This window comes from Leuresthes tenuis, unplaced genomic scaffold (assembly GCF_036924035.1).
Source record: "Leuresthes tenuis unplaced genomic scaffold, fLeuTen1.0.hap1 SCAF_19, whole genome shotgun sequence".
Classification (NCBI taxonomy): Eukaryota; Metazoa; Chordata; class Actinopteri; order Atheriniformes; family Atherinopsidae; genus Leuresthes; species Leuresthes tenuis.
The window spans coordinates 14,458,989-14,482,600 of NW_027325373.1; the positions used below are offsets into that span (position 1 = coordinate 14,458,989).

The 23,612-nt window shown below is 40.4% G+C and overlaps 1 protein-coding gene and 1 long non-coding RNA gene across 5 annotated transcripts in view; one reads left to right on the forward strand and one right to left on the reverse strand.

Annotated features, from left to right (window-relative positions):
• Positions 1-9,658: 9,658 nt before the first annotated feature.
• LOC140276626 (uncharacterized) lies at positions 9,659-11,896 on the reverse strand. Its single transcript, XR_011909043.1, has 3 exons — positions 10,168-11,896; positions 9,999-10,082; positions 9,659-9,911 (listed from the first exon to the last, which is right to left on the reverse strand). It is a non-coding gene; the product is annotated as an uncharacterized lncRNA (long non-coding RNA).
• Positions 11,897-12,412: 516 nt separating this feature from the next.
• Positions 12,413-23,612, forward strand: part of znf462 (zinc finger protein 462) — a 49,227-nt gene continuing 38,027 nt past the window's right edge. For 2 of the 4 annotated variants that reach the window (XM_072371390.1, XM_072371392.1), the window contains exon 1: positions 12,415-12,754. The gene's annotated coding sequence lies outside the window, so the exon portion shown is untranslated. Of the gene's footprint in view, positions 12,755-16,930; positions 17,101-23,612 lie in introns of those variants that run through there. The other 2 variants (XM_072371393.1, XM_072371391.1) reach the window with 2 other exon arrangements.

Genomic DNA, 23,612 nt, shown 5'->3' on the forward strand with positions numbered 1-23,612 from the left:
TCCCATCCTATCTGACCACATTGATATTCAAATCTTCCCAAGCTGCATTCCACCTTCTCTGAAGGTCTTGCCAAAACACAAAGGGAGAAAGAAGTTTCACTGATATTTGGAGCCTGATTGTTAATCCACAGCTGGACATATAGAAATGACAGGACATGCTGTGCTTTGTGGATTCAAGGGTAATCCAAACTGATAGCCCACAATCTGTGATCAAACAAGCTCACAGTAATTAAAAGCTTGTAAGGCTGTTTAAGCAACAAAATTGATTAACTCCATTTTCAGTCCTTGTGGCCCAAACTTGTTGAGTACGTACATTATGTGATAGAATGTACAGACAAAATTACCAAAGGGATATGGCAGAAGAAAGTGGGAAAACACTGCTCATCTGTCTGTTGTTGTTGTTACAGACATGGTCCCATGTGACATGTGAGTGTAGCCTAAGTCTCACATCTGGCCATGAGCTATCATTATCTTTGCCTTCTTCTCTCTGATGAATCTGCCTCAGCTCCTTGCTGAGGAGCTGGGCTTTATTTAATGGGCTCTCTCAGCCGTGGTTTGCTAGGCGGAAGCCTCTTACAGACCCATTTAAAGAAGGGTCTATGGATTTCATGGCTCCCCGGGCACTCTCTCTTTCTTTCAATAAGGTGAAGTCCAAGGCTTTATCCATCTGTCAATGGGCCAGGGGAAGAGTGGATGCAGCAGTTTTTAATCCCAGAGATGCCACTGTCCACTGTATGCTTGGCTGTTCTCTGATAGGAGGGCCTCCTTGCACGGCTCTCACCTGGGGACTTTTAAGTTCTTGTGGCAGAGCAGATTTATTGTTGCATAGATGGGGATAAAGTCTGGGCACCTTGGACTCTGCCTGCAGACAGAAACTAAGATAAAATGGAGGGAGCGACAGAGAAAAGAAGATGCAAGTATAAACATTTGACCTGCACTCGTATGGCCTACACAAATACATTTACTCAACTTTTGCATCATCAGTTTGCATCATCAGTCTGCAAGTATCAGTTCCTGCCAGTGGTTGCCCATGAACACTGAGAAGGATCAGGGTTACTGGAGATGGAGAATCAAGTTTTTAGACTTGGACTCGAGTCGCACTTAAGTCTAGAGACATGACTTCAGACTTGACTTGGACTTAAGGTTTGGAACTGGTGAACAATCTTCAGTTCATGTCATTATTGTTGCTTATGTTAGTTTATTTAATTAATTTCAGTTTTTCCAATGTATTGACGTTATGGGGAAATTGGTGGCAGGCTGAATCTAATTCCCTCCCATGATATTATATGTAATATATAGCATGCCTGCAGCCACAGATATCTAAACAACACTGACCATGGTGGCTGTAAGCTTCCCTGTAGCCATGCCATTTGTTATCACATTTGGTTATATAGACTTTGCGCATACAGAAGACAAGTGAATGGCCACTTGCAAAGTATATGGCGTGATAAATGTTGCAGGCTGAATGACATCCAGCTTCATCAGGCGCCTCAAAACGCAAAATGACGAACAATTTCATCTCACTTGGTGAAATGTGAAAAAAACCTGGACAGTAATCACTATCAAGCTAACTGATGCAAACAGTTGTACGAACACAGGCTACATGGAGATTACAGCTTAACTGTTGCCTATACGACGTTACTGTTTTATTACATAAACATTTCACTACGTTTGAGGGGTTATAGTAGTGTGTTAAATAGGCTACCAGATAGTTACCATGCTCATTGCTAAGTGAAGTCTGTCGAGATACAGCCAATAATGGTTACTTTAAAATAGGCTACTATTATGATATCAGTATGCCTGACAAAATTCCATGTTGACAATGGTTGATATGCACGTTTAGCTGCCTATGTTTTCATTCAGAAAAAATATTAAAACATAATATCAGTTTAGAACTGTTTCTTTCACAACACCTTTCACAAAAAATCCTGCATCCTGCCTCTTAAGTGATCATACTCCGATTAATTTTGATACTGTAGTGTATTATAATCACTGATAATACAGTGCTTGCTTTTCAATTAATAACATACAGCAATGCAGTATGCTTACCGTCGCCGTAAGCGGTATCAACCAGATGGCATGCATCCGATGAGAGAATATTAATTTCTCTCTTGAGACTTGACTTGGTATTGCTCCTCAAAGACCTCTGACTTGACTTGGACTCGAGTACAAAAGACTTGAGATTTGACTTGTACTTGGAAAAAATGATCCGTTGTTAGCATAACTGTGAAATGATTGTGCAATAATAACCAAAATACAGTCGACGTACACATGCATATTAATTTTAGAAATAAGAAACCACAATAAACAAACAAATTTAGCCGCAACACAAAAAACTATGTCAGTGTCACTAGTTTTGAGACAATTTTACATGTTTTCAAAGTCACATGATGAGAAGTTTGCAGCTGAGCAAAGTTGGAATCAAAGTGATATTACTCAATAACCACTGAGTATACTGAAACTCTTTAATCCAGACTGGAGGTTGTCTGATCAACTCATCAACACTAGTATACATACACCCATACTGTTTTATTGGTTAAAATGTTTTAAAAGGGAAACTGAATTAAATGTTTTATCGTGTGTTTTTTGTTTTAGTACTCCATACTATCATCTGAGACTTAATAGTAAATATACAGGAAATTCATTCTATTTACACAATTTTCCTTGTTGTGAATAATTATGATCACAATTACGCACTGATTTATTGCAACAACAAACATAAGAAGGCCTTAGCTCTTTTGATTGTAAATTTTTGCTAACAATTAATTTGACCCCCTTTCTTCAATTAGCCACGAGCATATTATTGAAAGGTTTAGGACAATCAATGTATGATTCAGTTCGTCAGAAGCTAATTAGCTGTTGTCATCTTTTACTTTTGATGAATAGAGAGTGGGAAACATCGATGGCTCTCTCAGAAATAAAAGTATTTTCTATTCTCAGTCTCTTGATTGTGCCCTCGAGAACTGCAGGGGACCAAAATTAATGGCATTATCAGAGACAATCACTTCACTGAGGTCAGACAATGAGGACTTGAAAGCCATAACAGTCCCAACAATGAGAAATCTGCTATGCATACACACACATATGCTCATATTTCTGTTGGACAAAGAAAAAAAGTGGGAAAAAAAGGAAGGGAAACAGAAATTAACTTTCTATTAAACAATATGCTCTAGGGAACTTTTTTTTCCCCAAATTTTTCCAAATTTCCATTTCGTCAGTTGTATGGTGCTGACTGAAATTTTTTGATGAATTTCCCACAAAATTCTTCCATTTATGATCCCCAGAAGAATTACACTGACTTTTGTATTCAGCAGAGCAGATGGTCAAACGTGGTGCGGTACAATCTAATCCAGATTTATTTCTGTAGCTACAATAAGCAGATGTCCCCTAAACATCTCACATGTATACTATATGTAGACTTGATTTACTCTAAACTTAGTATGTTGTGAAAGCATAAGTAATAGGCGAAAGTAGTATCAGTTTTTTTCTAAGGATATGGTTGCTGCTTTAAACACACACTGACTGGAGTGCTTGAAGTGAGCGAAGCAGAGCAAATGATAATTTAAATATTTTCTACTGTCCTTGAAGCAATCAATCAGAGCTTAGGGGTACATGGTCAAAGCTATAGTTTCTTAATAGGGCACAGATTTCAGTTAAATATTCTCCACTGACTGAGACTGGGCTGGTGAGTGGTGAGGTTATAATTTACCTATGTTACTTGAAAGCCTCACATGAAGACTATCAGTATTTGTGAGTACATTTGATCAGCCATAGCAATACATCCATCATCTATTTAAGCACATTAGAAGGACTGTTATTGTGTTATTAACTCTCATACGCATACATAGATATTTGCAGATACAAAGAAGCCTGGATTAATAACGAAAATTATCTATTATATATTTACGTAGTAAATTTCAGAGCAAAAGTATGAACACAATGCTAAAATAATTTCTATTCCCATGTATTGCTCAGTGGGTCGCTTTTATTTACAGCCTTACTGAGTTTTGTATAAATATATAGCACTGCATAAATGTCTGTGTGTTTCAGCAGGAAGTTATTTTCAAAGTAGCTTTGATTTTACTAAGAATCAAATCCTAAATCAATTAAAATCGACATCAAACACGGAGTGTAGCGATCTGCTGTAAAATCATAGAAGAAGGGGATAATCAGGAATGCTAGAATGATCCTTCAGCCCTTTGAAAAGGAGATACATTCAATGATAACAAGGAGTTGTGGACTGGTTGTGGAAATCAACGAGCAGCAGCCATGCTGCTTCTGTCTTGTTTGAACAGATTCAGAAGTAAATAGTCTTAGCCCAAACATGCCACTCTTCTTTGTCAAAAAAAAGAAATAGTGACTTCTAATTCTTTATAATATTATTATTTTTCTATTACTCACAACTGAAGAAGCCTCATAAATGGCTTCACTTCACTCACTTGCAACTTAAGCAGTGTCTGATGAGTTGACAAATCATTTGAACCCCTGAAAGTTGCTCGGTCCTGGTCTACAAATGGAACCTAAATTTGAGACAATACAGCCAGATGACTATCATACAACGCTTCTGGGACTGTTGAAGATCTACTCCGACCAGGTCAGCCATGTGCACCCACTGCTTCTGTGTGACGGCACAACAGACCTTCACTGACTAACAGTAAGGAATACTTCTGTTAGGAGCATAATGGTGCATTTACTGTTGTCATGTTATGTAAAACATTCATTTTTGAAAATCATCCTCAAGAGCAGGAGGGATATGTTTTTGAAATGCATCTTGAAATAATTTTAACATCTGCGTTTCACTCAGAATGTACGATGTAATCAACTTAAAGAAGGGTTAATAGTCTTCATGAAATAGTAAAATGTCTCATTGATCACCATTTGGCATGTTTTCTGTCTTCTATCGAGGATAAAATATTGTTTTACAAGATTTGCAAATCATTGCTTCATGTTCTACAGAGCATCCCAATCCTTTTGTAATTGGGGTTGATTGAAGCAAGTCACCATGCCTGTTTTTTCCTTTATTTTCAGTTTTATTGTTTTTTTTTTAGGTTCTCTCAAAATCACTTGACTAAAAAGTAGTTTAACTTGTCATCTGATTAAACAAAGCAGGGCCCTGCTTTGCTCTCCAATCTGCTATCCAATAATAACTAAACCTGTCACATAAAAATATTGCACTTTGAAATGTTTTGACTGTTCGTTTATTTGGAAAAACAAAAGTATTCTTAAATCTTGAAAGCAGTCATTGAGTACTCTGCTCTTTTGTCTCCAACGAAAAAAATTGTTGTGCAGCACAAAACATTTAAAGTGTTCTTATTCAAAATAGCAGTCTAAGTGTATTTCGACAGCTGAGAACCGCATTCACATTTCACTGAAGGTGTATGTATTTTTTATTGTGGCGTTTTGACATGCGGTGTAAGTGCAGTGAAATCAAAAGGGAGGGTGTGTTCTCTTTTGATTTGCTGGAAAAATGTGACTTGAAACTATATCAGTTAAAGCAAATCCATCTACAAAAGTGCTCAGAGACACCTGGATAAAGCCTAAGCCTGTCATTACTTTTGAATAAGATGTCCCACTATGGTTGCAATCCATCCATCAAATAATCACATACTGTATATGCATATTTTTTTCAGCAGCTTGTGTTATCTACATTCCCTCATTTTCACTTAAACTTTTGGAATACAGGCGAGCAGTTAAGGGAAAGTCATGTGACCACCAAAAGGGCAACAATTTTTTGTAAATCCTAAATCGAGGAAGATCTTGATAAAACTTTTCAAACCCTCGAACAGCTTAACTAAATTAAACAAGAATATTCAAAAATCAAGATGTATAGTGATTTCTTTTTGATAATACATAGAAAAGTTTCAAGATGTTATAAACATTATGATGGTTTTTTTTTCATATTCTTCCATTTAGAATAAGTACAGGTCTGATTTTGTCTCACTGGTACTGCAATAAGCAATTCTCTAACGTTTTCTGGGTCTTCCAGACCTCAGCTTGACCTCCACAGTTCCTGTTAATTGCTGCCTCTCAATTGTATGACGAATGGGGCAAACAGCTTCCAGAAAAGTTTTTGGTATCTTATTATAACCACTTTATACGTTGTGGACATCAATTAATTACATTTTCTGAGTTCTAGGTACCTGTGCAGAGAAGCCCTTGGCTGCTGATTGTTGGGGCAAGGTTTTAGTTTTAAATTGTGCATCACCTGGCCTTTCCCAATGATGACTGTGAATTACGCATAGCTTTGATAAACTAAATAAGGTTCAAGACCTTGGCGTTAATTATCTCAAAGCTCTCTTGAGATATCCAAACTTTTGCTTGGTGCTTCTTTTCTCTTTTTCTCCATAAAACTGTACAGTATTAAAATAACACTCTATTTTGCTTGAAATGTTGCGTTCACAAGGTGGATAATGCGTTAACTCACAGTAACTGAATTTGACCCAAACTTTTTCATGCCAGTCTACATGTCTTCATTGTGATTGATTGGTTTTGTTTGTGTTTGTGTTAAAAGAAGAGATGTAATAAAGAGCCAAAAACAGCAGTTTAACCAGACTTTTAATTAAAGGTACTCTCGCGCTGTCACAGCAGCAGCCATTTCATGTTCTTTTGTCTCCTGTGCTCCTTCTCTGCAGGCGTGTAGGTGAGACCTCTACTGATGTGTGTTGACCCATACTGCACTCCACTGTGTCTCAATTACAATCTTATCAACTTTTCAAGTGGGTTTTTCTTCATTATATGACATTTTTGCTGTTCTTAACGAATCCAAAAAGCTGCAGGCCTCTGGTCACCTTCTAAATCTGCACAGCACCCACTCTTCTCCCACTCTCCCACTGCTAAGACCATCTGAATCCCTGACTATGTGTCTGTTTTTAGTCGTGCCGGGTGGAGGTCTGGCATAGTGTGAGGGGGAGGCCGGACCAGTTGGGATGTCCTGTTGCAGTCTGTCCTACACTGTACACTGGACTCCTGGCCATCCCATATTAATCAGATTTGCCGCAGCAGCCATATGTCCAAGCAGCGTGATAAACCCCGGCTGCTACCTGGCACCCTCAGGACGCACTGTCAACACAGTGTGCATGTGTCTACATTACATGCATCGTTCCTCCAGAGACATTCCTCCAAAGATGATGAGACATCGAATATGTTTGAAATGAATATCTGAAGGATTTTTAATTTCTTCTGAATTTATTCTCCAAGATGCTTTGGGTTAAAAAACAAAGACAACAGCATGGCATCAGAGGTAAAACTGAAAGAGGAGGAAGTCACTTTTGGGCCAAGTGATCATTTGCCACATTGTTTGGGAAATACATGGGGTTATGTACGTCACTGCAACAGGAGAACTGGCACTATGGAAGTGCATTAACAAAGCCTCTTTCCTCTCCCATCTGTCACCTTATGCTTATCAAGACATTATATATTTCATATTCTTACACGTTCAGCTCCAAAGGTGTCATATTGTAGACACTGTTTATATCAGCATTGTCGTGCACATCTTTGAGTGTTAGTCTTAGAGGCAGAGATAGCTTGATGTTAATGCAAAAAGTGACTGGATGTTATTTTTCCATCTATAGCTTTCTATTAAATTGGCCAAAATTATGCATTCCACAATCCATAATTCATAACTGAGCCTCGCAAGGGGCAAAAGCAACACTTGTCAAACACGATTAACTGCATCTGTATCTTACACAAATTTAATTTTCTTTGTGTGTCTGCTTGAAAATCAGACAACAATCACCAGAGAGCCCGCTCACAAGATTTATGGCTGAGGACTTTCATGAGACACAAGCAGGAAAGGACAAAGTTACAGGCATCTAAAAAATGTAATTTTGTCTTAGATCACACAAAACTGCCTACATCTTTGTTTGAACAATCAGGGTAGATGTTATTGCCATCTTCTGTCTGTAAACGGCAAGGTTAAAAAAAAGCATCTCAATTTGTATATTGCGATCATTCAATATGGGAATTATGAGTAAGCATTAAAAAGTAAAGAAATCAGCCTTGAAAAGATAACATGCAAAATATCAATGTTTCCTAGAGATTACATCTGCATGACAAAAATACGTCACTGAATTGATAACATCTAATGAAACTGAATTTGAAATGTAGAAACATAAGATGTTCCAATTCACAGAGCATTAGGAGGGAGGCCTGCGATCAATCCAAATTATACATAGCCAGATTCCTACAGAACTATCTTCAGCAACAAGAGGAACAAGGAGTCCTGGAACAGATGGCATTTTCCCTCCACCCTTCCCAATCCCCCGAGGGCCCTCAAATCAACAACGTGGAGTCAGTCTGGGATTACATGAAGAAGCGGAAACCAGTGGGACAGCCTAAATCTACTGAGGAAATCTGGCAAGTTTTTCAACATGTCTTGAACAAACGACCTGCCACACACCTGAGAGCACAGACTCTCAACCTGGTGATCTGGACCCCAAAGGCTTTGAGGAGGAAAAAAAGAAATACAACATAGAAATAAAACATTTTAGAACGGTAAATGATTTATGCATTACATTAACTATGCAAGTGATATTGTTTGTGTTGATAAAGACTTGGTTCAATCTTTTCAGGGCAGAGAGTGGACTGCTTACTGCAACCTGATTATTCTGGTAGGGGTTGGGACTTCAAAAGGTTGAGAATCACTGTCTTAAAGGATTTGGTTTTGATCTAAAGATGAAGAGATGCTGCCCCAAATAGTGACCTGCTTTACGGAGAGTTTGTGAACCCTCTGGAATTTGTCTTTAACACAGACCTAAAACATCAGGTTCAGTTTGGAAGCTCTACATGTGGACAACAAGAACCAAATTAAACTAATGAAAAATCTATTATATATTAAAGGGGACACCCTTTTCAAATTTTGACAGGTGACCTTTAGATGACCTGAGTAGAGGGGAGGGGTTAGGGGTGGAGTTGGGGGAGGGGTTGGGGGAGGAGTTAGGGGAGTGGTTTCAGTGACTTCATTTTGGGTGAGATACATTTGCTGAGTGTATAAAAAAAAGAATGGTTCATTACAGAATAAATGAAAGAATGGTTCATTAAAGAATAGGAAAGGTTGATTTTAGGAGAGAAGCTGCCATGGGGTTGAGCCTGGATGGGTTCAAAAGTTAGGCTGAAAGCTATATGTATATCTGATGGAGTTTCTCCAGATGTCCATGTTTACCATTCTTCATCTCCTATCTGGACACACTGAACACATGAACCTAAGAGAAGCTGCCATGGGGTTGAGCCTGGATGGGTTCAAAAGTTAGGTTGAAAGCTATATGTATATCTATATATACCTGGTATGGTTGGACATTCTTATCTGAGGCAGTTAAGCATGGGGGTGGGGTGGGGTGTTTCTCCAGATGTCCATGTTTGCCATTCTTCATCTCCAATGAACACATGAAGCTGATGCCCTTCTGGACCTCTGTCAAGTGTTTATTTTTTTTTAGTATTTTTTTATCCCCACACGAAAACTCGTGATCAGCGTATATCCATATAACAGAGTTAATGGGGCAGGGACGATGCAGCCTCTAAAGAAGGCATTATCTGTCTTTATTTCACCAATACTTTATGAAGAATGAATGTAGGAAATCCGGCTCCACATTCAAACACAAAATGTAAACATTTCCCAGTAACAGAAAGAAGAAGCAGGAACAATAAATAAAGAATGACACGTTTTAACTTACCTCGAACATCCGATGGCTTCTCAAGAGGTTCTGTGATTTCCATGGTTCTTTCTCCTTCTTCGCTTATGCCATGAGCGAGGTTTCCCATAGGAGTGTAGCGCTGTGGTTTCCCGTCAATTTACCTCTGACAGGCTGAGGAGGCCCTCTCCACCCGTGGGCTGAGTATAACGCGGGGCGGTGTATGCAGTACGCCCGATTCTATTTCTTTTCCCCTGGAAACGGAACCGGGGAGCAGGCTGGTTGCTGTTGGAGGAACCGCTGGAAATGGGTTATTTTGACCAGAGATTATGCGTCTTCTGATCCTGTTTTTCTTCAATGAAAGACCTTTACCATCCAGCACGAGTGTAGTTAGAGCCCCTTCAAACACGGCCGGATTCCTCCTGGAAACCCCTTGCTCTGAGTTATTTATTAAATCTGTAAATAGTTACAAGCGTTGTTGTTGTTATTTTATTGAATTATTTGAATCGTTAGAGGTTATAGATATTTACATAAACAGTACCATAATCTGACTGTGTTAGCACGAAATCTTCCAAATCACTTGGATCAGGTTCTGAAAAATAACAGTTAGAAATGTGTTATGATGGTATATAAGTATACATAACATACATAGATATATATTCATTATTAAGATATTTTACTCACTGCTGAAGAGTTCTGGGAATTCATCCTGCTCGTTACATCTATGGACCTCAACTCCAACATTATTTCCTTAAAGGAGAACTCCATTTTTTAAACCTAGACCTTATTTCTGGCATGAAATACGTTTATCTACTCACCGAGAACAGTTTGGTGAAAGTCGGCGTCCTTCGAAAGCTATTTAGAAAACTCGCGATCAGTGTATATCCATATAACAGAGTTAATGGGGCAGGGACGATGCAGCCTCTAAATAAGGCATTATCTGTCTTTATTTCACCAATACTTTATGAAGAATGAATGAATGAACGTGTACTATAGCTCTGTTAGCTCATAGGTGCTGTTATGTGGCTATAAGAGAGCTAACGGAGGGATTTCTACACAGGCACTCTACTGGGACCACTTCATCCACACGCCCCCTTGGAGCACAGTTTATTTACTCCTTTCTCTGTGACAGTCAGCTAACTTCACACAGAGTTTGATACTGCTAGTTTTGTGCAACATGGCAAGATATTTATTGACTAAAAGATTTTGACAAGTGAAAGACGACTTTGAGGAAGATGGACGTTCTTATCGGAGTGAATGAGCTGTGCTGCAGCCCTGCGTGTCGATGAAGTGGTCCCAGGAGAGGTGTATGTAGAATTCCCTCCATTAGCTCTCCTTGAGCTGCAAGTAGCTACATAACAGTAACTAAACCCGCTGTAACCCCTTCCTCTAACCCATCCTGAAGACTCATACACCCAAGCTGTCCAGAGTGAGGCTTTTTCGTCATTCCTGGCCCCGACTCATACGATACTTAAATGCTGGCAGCTTCTCTCCTAAAATCAACCTTTCCTATTCTTTTATGAACCATTCTTTCATTTATTCTGTAATAAAACATTATTTCATTTATATACTCAACAGTTATACCTCACCCAAAATGAAGTCACTGAAACCATTCCCCTAACTCTTGGGCTTGTGTGAAAATGTGTTTTAGGTCATATGCATGCAAAAAAAGGATTACAAATTTTTCCGCTTCACTGTTGTTTGTTTTTTTCTCACTTGACTTACAGCTCTTTCTTAACGTAAGGACCCTGGGTGACATTTTAATCATTTCTACAAATCCTTAAAACCTGGGTACGGTGAGGCTGCACAAAGAAGACAGCTGATAAAAGGGAGATTTTCATCACTTAATGCGTTCAGTTCTTGAGCCTTAAGACAGTTGGAGTGTTTCTACATAAACTGTTTCAAAATAAGACGGGTATTTCTCAAGTACGGTCATCCCATCAGTGATATTTTGTGGTGATATAAAAAAAGTAACGATATAAAGACACATTTCAGCTCAACATGAGCAACACACAAGTGTGTTTTAAGCATATGTCATCCTGCTCCCAGATATTACACTGTAGTTGCTCAATCATGCAAGGTAGGTAGGCTACTCTTCTCCTCACTACTCGCCCACCCATCCATGCATGCCCCCTTCTTGCAGCTCAGCCCCCTGGGCACCCACCCCATCCTTTATGCTGACATACATCTGAGCAGGACCCTGCACCTTTTGTGTTGGGCTCCCTCTTTGTTAGCAGCTGCTGGACAGAGCTGCAGCCTGCAGTAACTGTGTAATGACATCAGCCATGTTTTTATGAGTGGAGTGAGCACAACACAAATGAGGACTGAGGACTGAGGTTTTTGTGGATATGTTGCTTTGATTTGAAGAAAGACAATACACCTTTTGGGAACTGGGATCAGGGGTTGTGGAAATTCTCATAATATTAGGTGAAAATGATTGGTTCATTGAATCATATTTGTTATTATAGATTCATTCTCTTGTTGAAATGTTTGTGAAAACCTATCTATCTATCTATCTATCTATCTATCTATCTATCTATCTATCTATCTATCTATCTATCTATCTATCTATCTATCTATCTATCTATCTATCTATCTATCTATCTATCTATCTATCTATCTATCTATCTATCTATCTATCTATCTATCTATCTGGTTGAGGTGTGAAGCACCACCATCACCACCAAAGTGAACTGCAGATAACCTCATGACGTGGCAGACATAGTATGCCAGCCTATATAAAAATTCACTGCGGCCGCATGTATCTGCTGGTGCTTTCAGCCGCTCATAAGGCTTTGCAGATCATCTGACTTCAGTCTAGATGAAGGATGAGCTTCTCAGGCATAGACGTTGTCCATGCTGCTGATGCTCCCTCGTCTCATCGCAAACTCTTGTGCACCCTCTGGTGCTTGCTAGTCTCCCAAACTTCTTTGTGTAGCCTGCTTTGCAGATTGTCTTCCTTGTCTGTGTGGTTGCTCATTATTCAGAGACAGACGGATCTCAGGTCATCTGCAGCTGCAGCAAAGGAGAAGCAGGAAAGATGGCGATCATCCATTAGACCGACCGGGCGCACGTATGAAATACGAGGACAACTTTTGGGAGGATCGCTTGAGGAGAAGCTTGTACCAGTGAGTTTTTGCCTCTTGCTCTATATTTCCAGTTTTCGTCAAGATTTCGGCTGGGCTTTCAAGGTCTGTGAGAACGTCGGTATGGTAGATCATGGGTTATAATTTGGAGAGCGCCTCGTGAATGACCTGGAAAGAGCTGGCTTCTCGCTTTAGTCCAGGTCCAGACGAGGAAGTCGGGGCGAGAATTTAGTCGCTGTGACTGGGACCCAAGCAGCCAAAGTCAAGTGGGTCTTCTCGCTTCCCAGTTTATATCCTAACCACACCGCTTCCTCGCTATGTCGCCTCTCGGTTTGTTGTCAAAGTGACACAAGGAAATGGACGCGGCGGCGTTAAGAGGCTTGCCTGCGTGTTTGAGAAGCACCGGAGCGGAGTGTTTTGTTATTCCGGTATGGCTGGTCAGGGGAATTACTGGCCGCGGCCGTGCGCCCCTTCTCCTGCTGCGCGTGTTGTTGCGCGTTAGCTTCATGGAGAAGCCATTGCACGGATTGCTCTCCTCTCCCAAGCAGACTCCATTAGCGACACATAGGAGCTGGCATAGCCGCTGATCCAGTCACACACACACACTCACCATGAAAGCCATGTCCAGCGTGAGGAGGCTATACGTGCTCCCCCTCCTCTGCTTCTCTCAATTTTTTTTGGAAAAAGCAACCTTATCTTTGAGTTGGTTCTCCACGGCGCTGAAGCTAGATATCTTGATGGTCGTGAAATGAATGTAAAAGCGCAGTTTGGCCGTAAATGTTTTTATTATAAGCTTTTGTTCAGGGTGCTTATTGCTACATTATTATCCGCTTGTCCCCCCCCCTGCACTGCTTGGTCGTCTGTTTGCTGTCACTGGTCTCAAGTCAGGTATGTCATACTAGTAGGGCTTCACCATAAAATGGAGGAAAGCAGATGAGTCTCCAAGGAGAGCCCTGGAGTCAGGCAGGCAGGATCCCTCACGCCAGAACAAAGGTTGTGTTAAAAAAAATGCTCGGCCACCTCCTCTTCCTCCTCTTCTTCTGCTTCTTTTTCTGCCTTTTCAGCTCGGAAGTTTAGCCTGATAGAGGAAGCAGAAGAACTCTTAAAAAGTGAGCTTGGACCCTTTTAGTGGTGCTTACAAGGTTAACTTCTCTGTTCCAACTCCTTGAGCTTGCTGCTGTAATACACGTGAAAAAAAAGAGAGAAAGAAGCAGAGCCTGGCTGTACAAATGTGCGGCTTTGGTTTGAAAGATCTGCAGCTGAGACTTTTTGGAAAATCTTGTGATTGTTGGTTGGCTGAAGGACATGTGGATGAGACAGGAATTTTAATGCAGAGTAGGGCCGTGTTTTGGCCGTGCAGGTAGTTAATGTTCAACGAAGTGGTGTCAGCACACACACATACACACACACACTAATCTGTGTGCATGTGCATGTGTGTGTGGGTGAAGAAATAACTGTTGCAGGCAGTTTCTTATAGGAAGTTCTCAAGATGATTCTTGTTTTGGATGAGTTTCTGGGTTCAGCTGCTGTTATCTGCACCCTGTTGTGGCTTTAAATCTAAAAATGAAAGTAATTTGTTATAACTTGTACTTATTGTTTAGACAGGGGACAGTGGACACCTGGGCCACACATGTTTGTGTTATTACATGATTACGCTCATTTACTTGTTTTTTAAAGTACTTTAAAAGTTATTTAGAATAATGGATTAGGTTATTAGTCATTTATTAACAGGCTCCATGTTGCAGTGCTCCCTGTGTCCACTGCACAGCCTTAGGTGTCTTCTCACACATACTATCCTAAAGGTGTCCAGGCTGCTAGGAAAGTGAAAGAAGAGTGTTTGCTAGCTGCTGCGTGTATGTGTGTGTGTGCAGTTGTGCTCGGCTCTGCAGTTCCCCTGGCCACTGTGTGAAATCTTGCTGACAAGGAGACTGTGAGCTTGACACACTGTGCTGCGACAATGCTGGGGATGAGAAGAGCAATCAAAATGGTGGCGACGCTCCTTCTCCCTGGCGTGGCAGGGCAGACAGGTTCTCAAGGAGGAGCTGATAGAGGACGACCGGGCAGGAATCTGCTACCGTCGACACATTTCTCTGGCAGACGGGTGCAGTGGATCCAGTCTGCTGGATATTGTGCAAATGAGCTCAGTAATTTCAAAGCTGGAAGTGATTGGGATGTTTTAGTTGAGAAAGCTCTTGACTCTTCACAGATTGTATCTGTGAAGCACTGTGTGCTCTCGTTGCGCTTCCAGCTCTTGCAGTAACTTTCACAAGTCTTCAACACATTCTTTATCTGTTCTTGCAACACAAGCAGGTGGTCCATAGTATTTTGCCCAGGGGCTCAAGAGTCTCTGAGGTCCCTGAGGTCCACAATTTCTCAGTGTGTCAATTTATTTTCTTTTAATTAGAAAAACTGCACATCTGTGTGGTAATAGGCCCCACGCTAATGGGGTGTGAAGATTAAAAAGCACATTTTCATCAGGTGTCTCCTGCATTTATACGCAGTGTTGAAGCATTGTGTTACATATGAACCAGATCAGTTTGTTAACCAGTTATCTGACAGTCCAGAAATGAATTAAAAATCACCTTAAAGTGAAACGTATTATATGTATTTTAAGGGTTTTTTTCATTTGTAAATTGAATTAATATAGCTGGATTTTAGATAGCTAAATCAGCACATTAATTGATTAACTGATTTGAAACAGACATTTGGTAGAAGTTAGCCTGACACATGTTGCATTGTTAACACATAGCAAACATTAGTCTAAACATCCAGTTGTATAACATCTAAAACAGAATACTGACAGAACATATTTAGATGTGTAAGTACTACATTTTTGCTGATAACATCTACATGTATTTACAAAAGTTAACTTAAAACTATATTTGTACACTTTGAAATGACTACTTTTACTGGAGAATTTAACCCCCATCACAGTTTATTACACTTTAAGACAAGAGTGAATGATCAAAACTACCGTGCAGGGTACTGAAATTAAATGTTGTCTGAACACGAAACATTCAAATCTATTTTCGCATCGACCACTGTCGGTTTAATTGTGATTTAATGGTCCAAATCTGTGAATATCCAAGCATTTACAAACTGCTAAATCTACCCAGTGAAGACGGTTTGAATTTGACTTCTGCATGAAACATTTAGTGCGGCAGTTGAGCTTTAAGGTGACAGGGTAGAACTGAAGCATGTCAGATAAAAAAAAAATTACATAACTGGATTTTTGCAAGGTATTTCAGGATTACACCCAAAAGAAGCTTGATAGGGAGGTCAAGGGATCAAACAAGAGAGACCTCTGTGATGGTTTGAATGCTGGAAGGAAGCAGTGGTGAAGCTCATCACTCACCCTGTTACTCTGTCTCTTGCTCGCACTCACACACACACACACAGTAGCTCCCCCTTCACTCCCCCACTCAGCCACACTGGGTGATGCACTGCTCCATTCTTCTCTACCTGGGGCAGTGGAGAAGGCCAGGGAGACACACAAAAGCAAATTGAAATGCTCCAGTGAGTGCTTTCTTGACATGATGCATGGCTCATGAGATGCAGCCTGGCCCTGCTGCTACACTTGCAAGTGTGCTGAAACACCCCGATCCAAAGCACTGACCATGACGCTACAGCAGAAACCTCCCTACCGTTTTTTGCATTATACTGACTTCCTTCTTTGCGTGGACATAAAACTAAAGTCTGCAAAGTTGTGTTAAGACTAGGACCTATGTTTTGTTTTTTTTAGGGCTATGTTAGATGTTCTGGGCATTTGAAAAACTAAAGTGCACCATCATGTTTAGGTGAAACAAGGAAGTTGCATGGTAGAAGTGTCATTCCAGTTTCTCTTGTCAGTTGCCACGTTACACTGCTGCTAAACTGGTTCCTCCTCTCTGCTTTCCACCAGAACATCAACAGTTGAACGCTGCGTTTCCCCTCCTGGAAAGAAAAAAGAAAAAAGCTTGTTGCTCAGTGAAGCTTAGTGAAGCGTCTCCTTTCAGCATGCATGTAACTGCATGGGACTAGTTTTTACTGAAATCAAAGGTATAAAGTGGCATATTAATGAGATAGTTTGCCCAAAAGGATAAATGAGGCCATTTGCACAGTGTTCTCAGGTTTCTGGCCTAAATTCAGGATTTTATATCCTTCTTTAATAAGACACAGTGAACCAACTCTGTCAGTCTGAAGCGGCCTGCGGTGGAAAAAAAAAGAAAAAATCTGAATTCTTTGGAGACGCCCGTTCCTTGGGCAGTGTGGTGCCACCAGACAAGGCCTTCATTGAGCAGGAACAGGAGTGGTCTTGTAGATGGGATCCACACTGACTCGGCCTCCGAAGCAACAGAGCTGTCCAAGGACGATTAAATATTTAAGAGCTTGGAAAGGAGGTCTCAGTGGTAAGTTAATATTGATGGGTCTCTCATCTTTCCCTTCTCAAACTTGTTGAGTTGCCTCTAGAGGTCAGTTTGGTGGATCTGGAGAGGAACCTCGCCTCTTCTCTTCTTAAACCACTTGGCTGCTTTAACAAATTGCAAATACAGTTTTTGTCCCAAAATGGTCTCGAGTAAAACTGTGCTGATTTTTGAATTTGGAACACATTTATTACTGCTTCTTGAGCCCTCTCATGGTTACTCTGAAATACTCAATTCTCACCGTCATGTAACCTCACCCACACCCTGTAACTGTAGTAACTGCCATGTCAGGCTTACAAGGAAGTCAGCATTGCAGTGTTGTCTGGCAGTTGTCCACTGAGCACCACTCACAAGAGTTTTCAGTCCATCTTGCAGCTTTTTCTTGTGCTCTTTATTTTTTTTCTAATAGTGTGTGGGCGGAGTCAGATGCAGCTGACGGCATCTTAATAGTGAAAGGAAAAACAGGAATAAAGTCATTTTTGATTGAGATGTGTTAATAATACTCAATTATGGAATGGTTGGTGTGATATGGTGCCTGCAGAGCTGACCATGTCGTTTGTTCAGTATTTCTTCTGTTTTCAGATATAAAACAGATTTTTATTTAAGACAGCAGCAGATTGATTTATGTCAGGAAATGGTTTCCTAGGAGAGATGAACTTCAAGGCTGCATGGAATGTAAGGTTTCCTGGAGTAATTGTCCTTGTGGAAAAACACTTCCTGGTTTCTCTCCAAGATCTGTCCTTCACTTGCCTGACTCTCCTCAGTGTTTTTTTTTAGCCTACGAACTTATGTGTTTCAGTTTTGGAAGCTATGACTCAACCCATATGTCTGACTGTGGATATGTTCTCTTTAGACTTATGTGTTGTGGGGTTTTTTTGTTTGTTTCTTTTTACTGTAGCCTACTTGTGTACACTGTTAAACAGAATTATTTTTCTCTAAATTAGTCTCTTTTAGCTCAAGGGAAGAAACCTTTTGAGAAAATCAAATATATCTACCTATTCCTTCCCTTATAAAATTGTATAAATAATCACGCCTGAGGCTATTAATTAAATTGTGCACTTAATCATTTTTGGATAGAATATGTAATCGTGTTTCTGAGGGTTGTCCAAGTTTTTCCCCTCACGCTTTCCATGCTTTTCTCATAGAAGCACTAAAAATATGATGGGTCACCTATATTTGATGGTATTTACAGACGCTTCCACGTGTCTTCTGAAAGGTTTGGATGGCTGGATGGTTGAAAGCTTCGTATTTAGAGGCACAGTGTTCAGCTTTTTGATGCTGTCTTCATCTTGTGACGAACAGCAAAGCCACACTCATGAGGAGCCATCTTTGCTGTGAACAAAACCACACATCTCACTTCTGCTTTCTGCTGCCTGCCATGACAGTCTGCAGAGGAACCGACAGGAAGGGAAGCTGCTCGCTCAGGTCTCTTAAAGTTAAACACTTCCATCTGTGTAATAAGATAGCTGAGCGAGCTCCACTCTGCTGAGCAGGACAGTCAAAGACCTTGAGGAGCACAAAATGGTGGATGGCCATGCCACTGATACTCCAGTGTGATTGGCTGTGTCTCCGTGGACACTGTGTGGCTGCTTGTGTGAAATGGAGTCCTCTGTGCAGAGCGTTGGCCCAGCCTCAGCTCTGATGCAGAAGATAATTCTGTCAGCCCTGAGAGGGAGAGACGACAGAGCAGCCAAGTGAGGTGACTATACTAAAAGAAGGCTTAGCAGCAGACTTTCAGAGGTCTCAAGCTTCTCTGCTTGCTTCCCATCTCTAATCTTTATTCTTGTTAGTAGTAATCATCATTTGGTGCTTTTTGCATTGAAAAGACAAGCAGTAGCTGGAAACATGATCAGCTAAGATAAAGAAAGGTTTACTTTTGGTTTTGTAGACACGAATGAAGAGTGATATGTAAGAGTATGCATGATCTAACCTTCACAACCAGGAGTGTCTCACAGAGAGATTCAGCAGCCCCCTTGTCTAGTTGCTTTGTAAAAAAAAAAAAATGTCTGCTTTGAAGGTCACATAAATATTTTTGAGGCTTTGACTGAACGCGGGAGATTAAAAGACTGTCATCATCACATTTTGCATCTTTCCCTTTTTTTTTTTTGGGTGATGAGTTTTCACCATGACAACCTAAAGACAGTAACCACGCAGAAGATGGCCATTCATGCCTACCTACTTGTAATCTGCTTGGTCATTATCATCTGTGCAAAAGAGGCCAAATGTTGCTACCGAGCGCTCTCTGTTGCAGCCGTCCCCCTTTTTAGAAGGAACAATCTGAGCCCTTTTGCTGAGCACAAAGGCTACCCTTGGAGCAAGGTTATGGGTTTCATGATGGCCAGCTTCTTTCTTTCTTTTTCTGTTAGTGCAGCTTTCGAAAGAAACATGGAATTAGTGTGCTGGATGTCTTTGAAAAAGAAAATGTCTTGGTTTGCTTGGGAAAAAAAAAAAGAGGAGATTGAGTGCACTGATCTGACTGCATGGGTGATGCCAGGTAACCATCTGTCATAGACAGACAGGCTGACACAGGCGCTGTTTGACTTTGCAGTATTTGTGACCCAGACGTAGAATAGAAAATGATCATCTCTTGGATGAGTATTTGGATGAGTATTTAGCAGCCAGGAGCCATGCTCAAGAGATTCCTCTCTCCCTCCCTCTTCCAGTTTCTCTCTTTGTTTTTTTTATTTGAGGACTTGCTTGAAGGCCTCAGTCAGCAGAATACTTTCAGGTCCAAAGATCAAAATGGCTCTTCTCGCTGTCCTCCATTACATGTTCACATTGTGTAATGCATTAACTTGGGCCAAGCGTGATACTGCTATGTAAAGCAGTTTTAAGAACACACAGTTGGAAGGTAGTAAACCTGGTCTTCTCTCTCCTTTTCTTTCAGTGCTTAAGGGTTGCTGAGCCTCCTGCCATGAGTTGTTTCTTTTTTACGCCCTCTGAATGTGACACTTGTGAAGGTCAGGCAGCAGACAGATCAGCAAGGCAAGTTGGTTTGCAGCGCCTGAAATGCTCTGCACCTGTATTTACGTGCCCTCTGAGACCCACTGGGATAATGGCGCTTGTGTTGTGATTGTTCCCAAAAATCCTGCCTTTGTAAAAATTCTGTTCAGTAGAACAGTGAAACACGACTGTCGGTCTATGCTAAGAATGGAGTTTAGAATGCAGACTTTACATAAACGTTTAATTAATTGGAATGAAAATCATGTGTGATCTAATTTTGCTCAAACTGATCCCAATTAGATAAAACATAACTTGATTTTTCGTACATGTACAGTTATGAACATGGACAGTAGGGAGCCAAATGGGACATTTTAAAGATTATCAACTGGTTTGAAATTAGATCTAAGACCTTCAAAGTTAATCTTCAAACATAGTGACATCAAGAAAATGCCAAGAAATGGCTAAATGAAGACCATATCTAGATCAGGTCATCTTTCTGTGATGGATGGTCATATGAAGCGGAAGCACTAAAGGAAAAAGTACCAAGAGGCCAACAGCAAAGCTAAAAATAACCGAAGGACAGTTCAGTAAAGTCTGTCCACAACATGTACTCAGCAGGAGTTTTATGTGCTCTGCACACTTCTGAGCTCTCATCAGGACAACAGCATAAAGGCATCTTCTAGCTGAGTGGCACATTTTCATTTTGCAAGCATGTGGTTAATGCCCATTGCAGGAAATAGGTCTTGTGGTCCGAAGGAATTGACATAGAACATTTTGATCTTAGTTTCCAAATGTAGAGGAATGGCACTTACACCACAGGTCAACACTTAGCTGTTAAGTTGGTGGGTAATAAAATATACCCTTGTATTTTGAGGGAGAATCTAATCAGGAAGGTTGAAATTTAGTGTGGCTGCAAAGTAAGGTCCTAAATCCAGGTTTTCATGGTTCAAGAACCGCTTCAGCTTGTGCAAAGGCAGCTAACTGTTGTGAAAACTGAGAAGTGTCTAACACCAGATCTAGAAAGGAAAAGGTGCCTGTATGGAACTCTGCTAACATCTTATCTATCCTCGAAGTGTAAAATAATAATAATGACCATACCTTTGAATTCTATATTAAAAGTGACCTTGTTTAACTTTGTTCATTCATGGCACAAAAGTGCCTTTTGAAGTTAGCCTGCTAACTCAAGCAAACCTGGATAATGCTCTGAATTGATTAAAGATGTGTTTTTCTGGAAGAGTTGAACTTTTGACTTGTAAAAGGAACCATGAGTCATTTTTCCTTTCAGAACTTACATTAATAGAAAGTCTTTTACTTGAAGTCAGGCCTCACAGATGTTTGATGAAGGGGTGCAAGAAGAATGTCTCTAGTCAAGGCTGTGTTTCCTGGTTGATAGTTGACCTACTTTTCTGGATGCCATATGTCTCCTGAAACAGATTTGTTGCCAGATTAATGTCAGTATTTTTAGTCAGGTGGCTGGTAATATTTCAGGACAATGGTGATGATTCCAGACAGTCTCAAAGACATTTTGGACTGGCCACAGATGGTTGGCTCATTGTGGACATCACATGGCCTCAGTATCCAGGATTGCTAAGACCAGGATCCAGAGCTGAATAGGTGGTGGTTTAGTTAATCCTTCTCAACATGCCAGTTTTATTCAGCATATAGTAATGACTCCACAGAAAAAAAAACTAAAGTACTGTTTGATTTTTGAAAAGATAATTACAATCAAAATAATGACTTCAAACTTTGTTCGAGGAGTTATGTGTATTTTCTGCCCTATTGTGCTCTTTTTTTTGGTGCATTTCATGCCATTTCCATCATTTTTATTTGATTCCAGCAGTCTTCTGATGAATGTTATGACAAAATGTTCATGCTGAACAATATTGATTACTCACGTCTCCTCTGAAAAGACCTGGCTCATTGATTGGGCAGGTGGGATCGATGTTCCATCTCTGTGTATTCAGACTTCCTCAAATGAGCAGCACCATGTGATCGCATAATTTAAGGAAGCTCTCTGCTCTGATCACAGGCAGACAGGAATGAGGTCAGCGACCAGCTATCTGGTCTTATCACACGCGAGCTGAAATGCTGTCGTAATGGGACAGATATGCTCATCAAGTGTTCACTAAGAAGATGAATATCTCTCAGTGTCAGGTGGTTATTTTTCACTTTGTATTATTAACACACTATTATATTAGAGTATAATTTCCCATATTAGAAATGTATTGTTTTCTTCTTTTTTTGTTTTTCACTGCTGTAATTTCAACATCTATTCAAGCAAAGCATGCACACATTTCAGGAATTTTTGCTGTTTTGAATTCTCAAACGTCTTGTGATGCCGCCATGGAATGTCCAGTCGGTTCCAAAATTTGTTGTGCGGCTCCCAAAACGCACGACAAAGTATCTTCAGCAACAAGAAGAAAAGGGAGTTCTGCAACAGATGGTGCTCTGAGCTCACCCCACCCCCACCCTCTCCAGAGTCCGGATCTCAACCACATTGAGTCAGTCAGGGATTATAAAGCAGCAGAAACAATTGAAACAGCCTAAATCCACAGAAAAATTCTAAAGTTTGCCAAGTTGCATAGAGTTAAGAGAATGAGACTATTGTTGCTGTTTCAAAGCCAAACTGTAGTCAAACTATTTTCTGATTTTGTTATTGAATTGAACTGATGAATGAAAACTACTCACAGCAGTAATTCTAAAAGAATACACTCTCTACTTTACAAGGTTTCATATGCAGTGGGAGACCACCAGGCTGTGTTGTAGCTGCATCTGCCAATATGTTGTTCTTCTGTCATGGGATGAGGCACAGTATTGGAATAGGAAGGTCAGTCGGGTCAGACCAGCTTTTCTGTTTTGAACAAGTGTTGTTATCTGCTACAGTGCCCACAGATAACAGCCAAACTATGAGCCAGCATAAGTGTAAACTGCACGCAGATGAATTGCTTCAAACTAGACACTATTTTATTTTTTTTGGCTGGGATTCATTTTAGGACACCCTTTCCTGCTGAACCAAAATAACTTTCTTATCGTGTATTAAAAAAAGTCTTGGAGATCCTTTTCAAGGAATAATGCTCTGTGACATATTCAGAACCTATGGGTTTAGCGCCTGCTCTGAGACCTTCAGGTGAAGCTCAGCCTTGAAAATCCAAAACAAGCTGATGCTGGAACTCTGCTTTGTGTATATTCGAGGTTGCAATGGTGCTCAGTGACTGTGTGCATGTAATCTCCGTTGACTGTTGTGTTTGCAGGGCAATGAATTAAGACACATATGGGTGCGTGTTAGCTGACAGTGCAAACATTACTTATACTTCCTAGCTACCCTTTGGCTGTAGTTTCAAGGCCTGTAACACCTTGTGTCTGTTCACCATAGAAGAATAGATTGCATAATACATGTTTGGCCTCATCACAGTGTTAACAACATCACCATATTTTATTTTTACTGAGTTATTATTACGCCGTGAACACAGCACTGGCATATCATCACCTTTTGAGTTGATGTGACAAACTGTTAGCAAAATGTTTGCACTTTCAGCAGTTCTGTTGGAGTCATA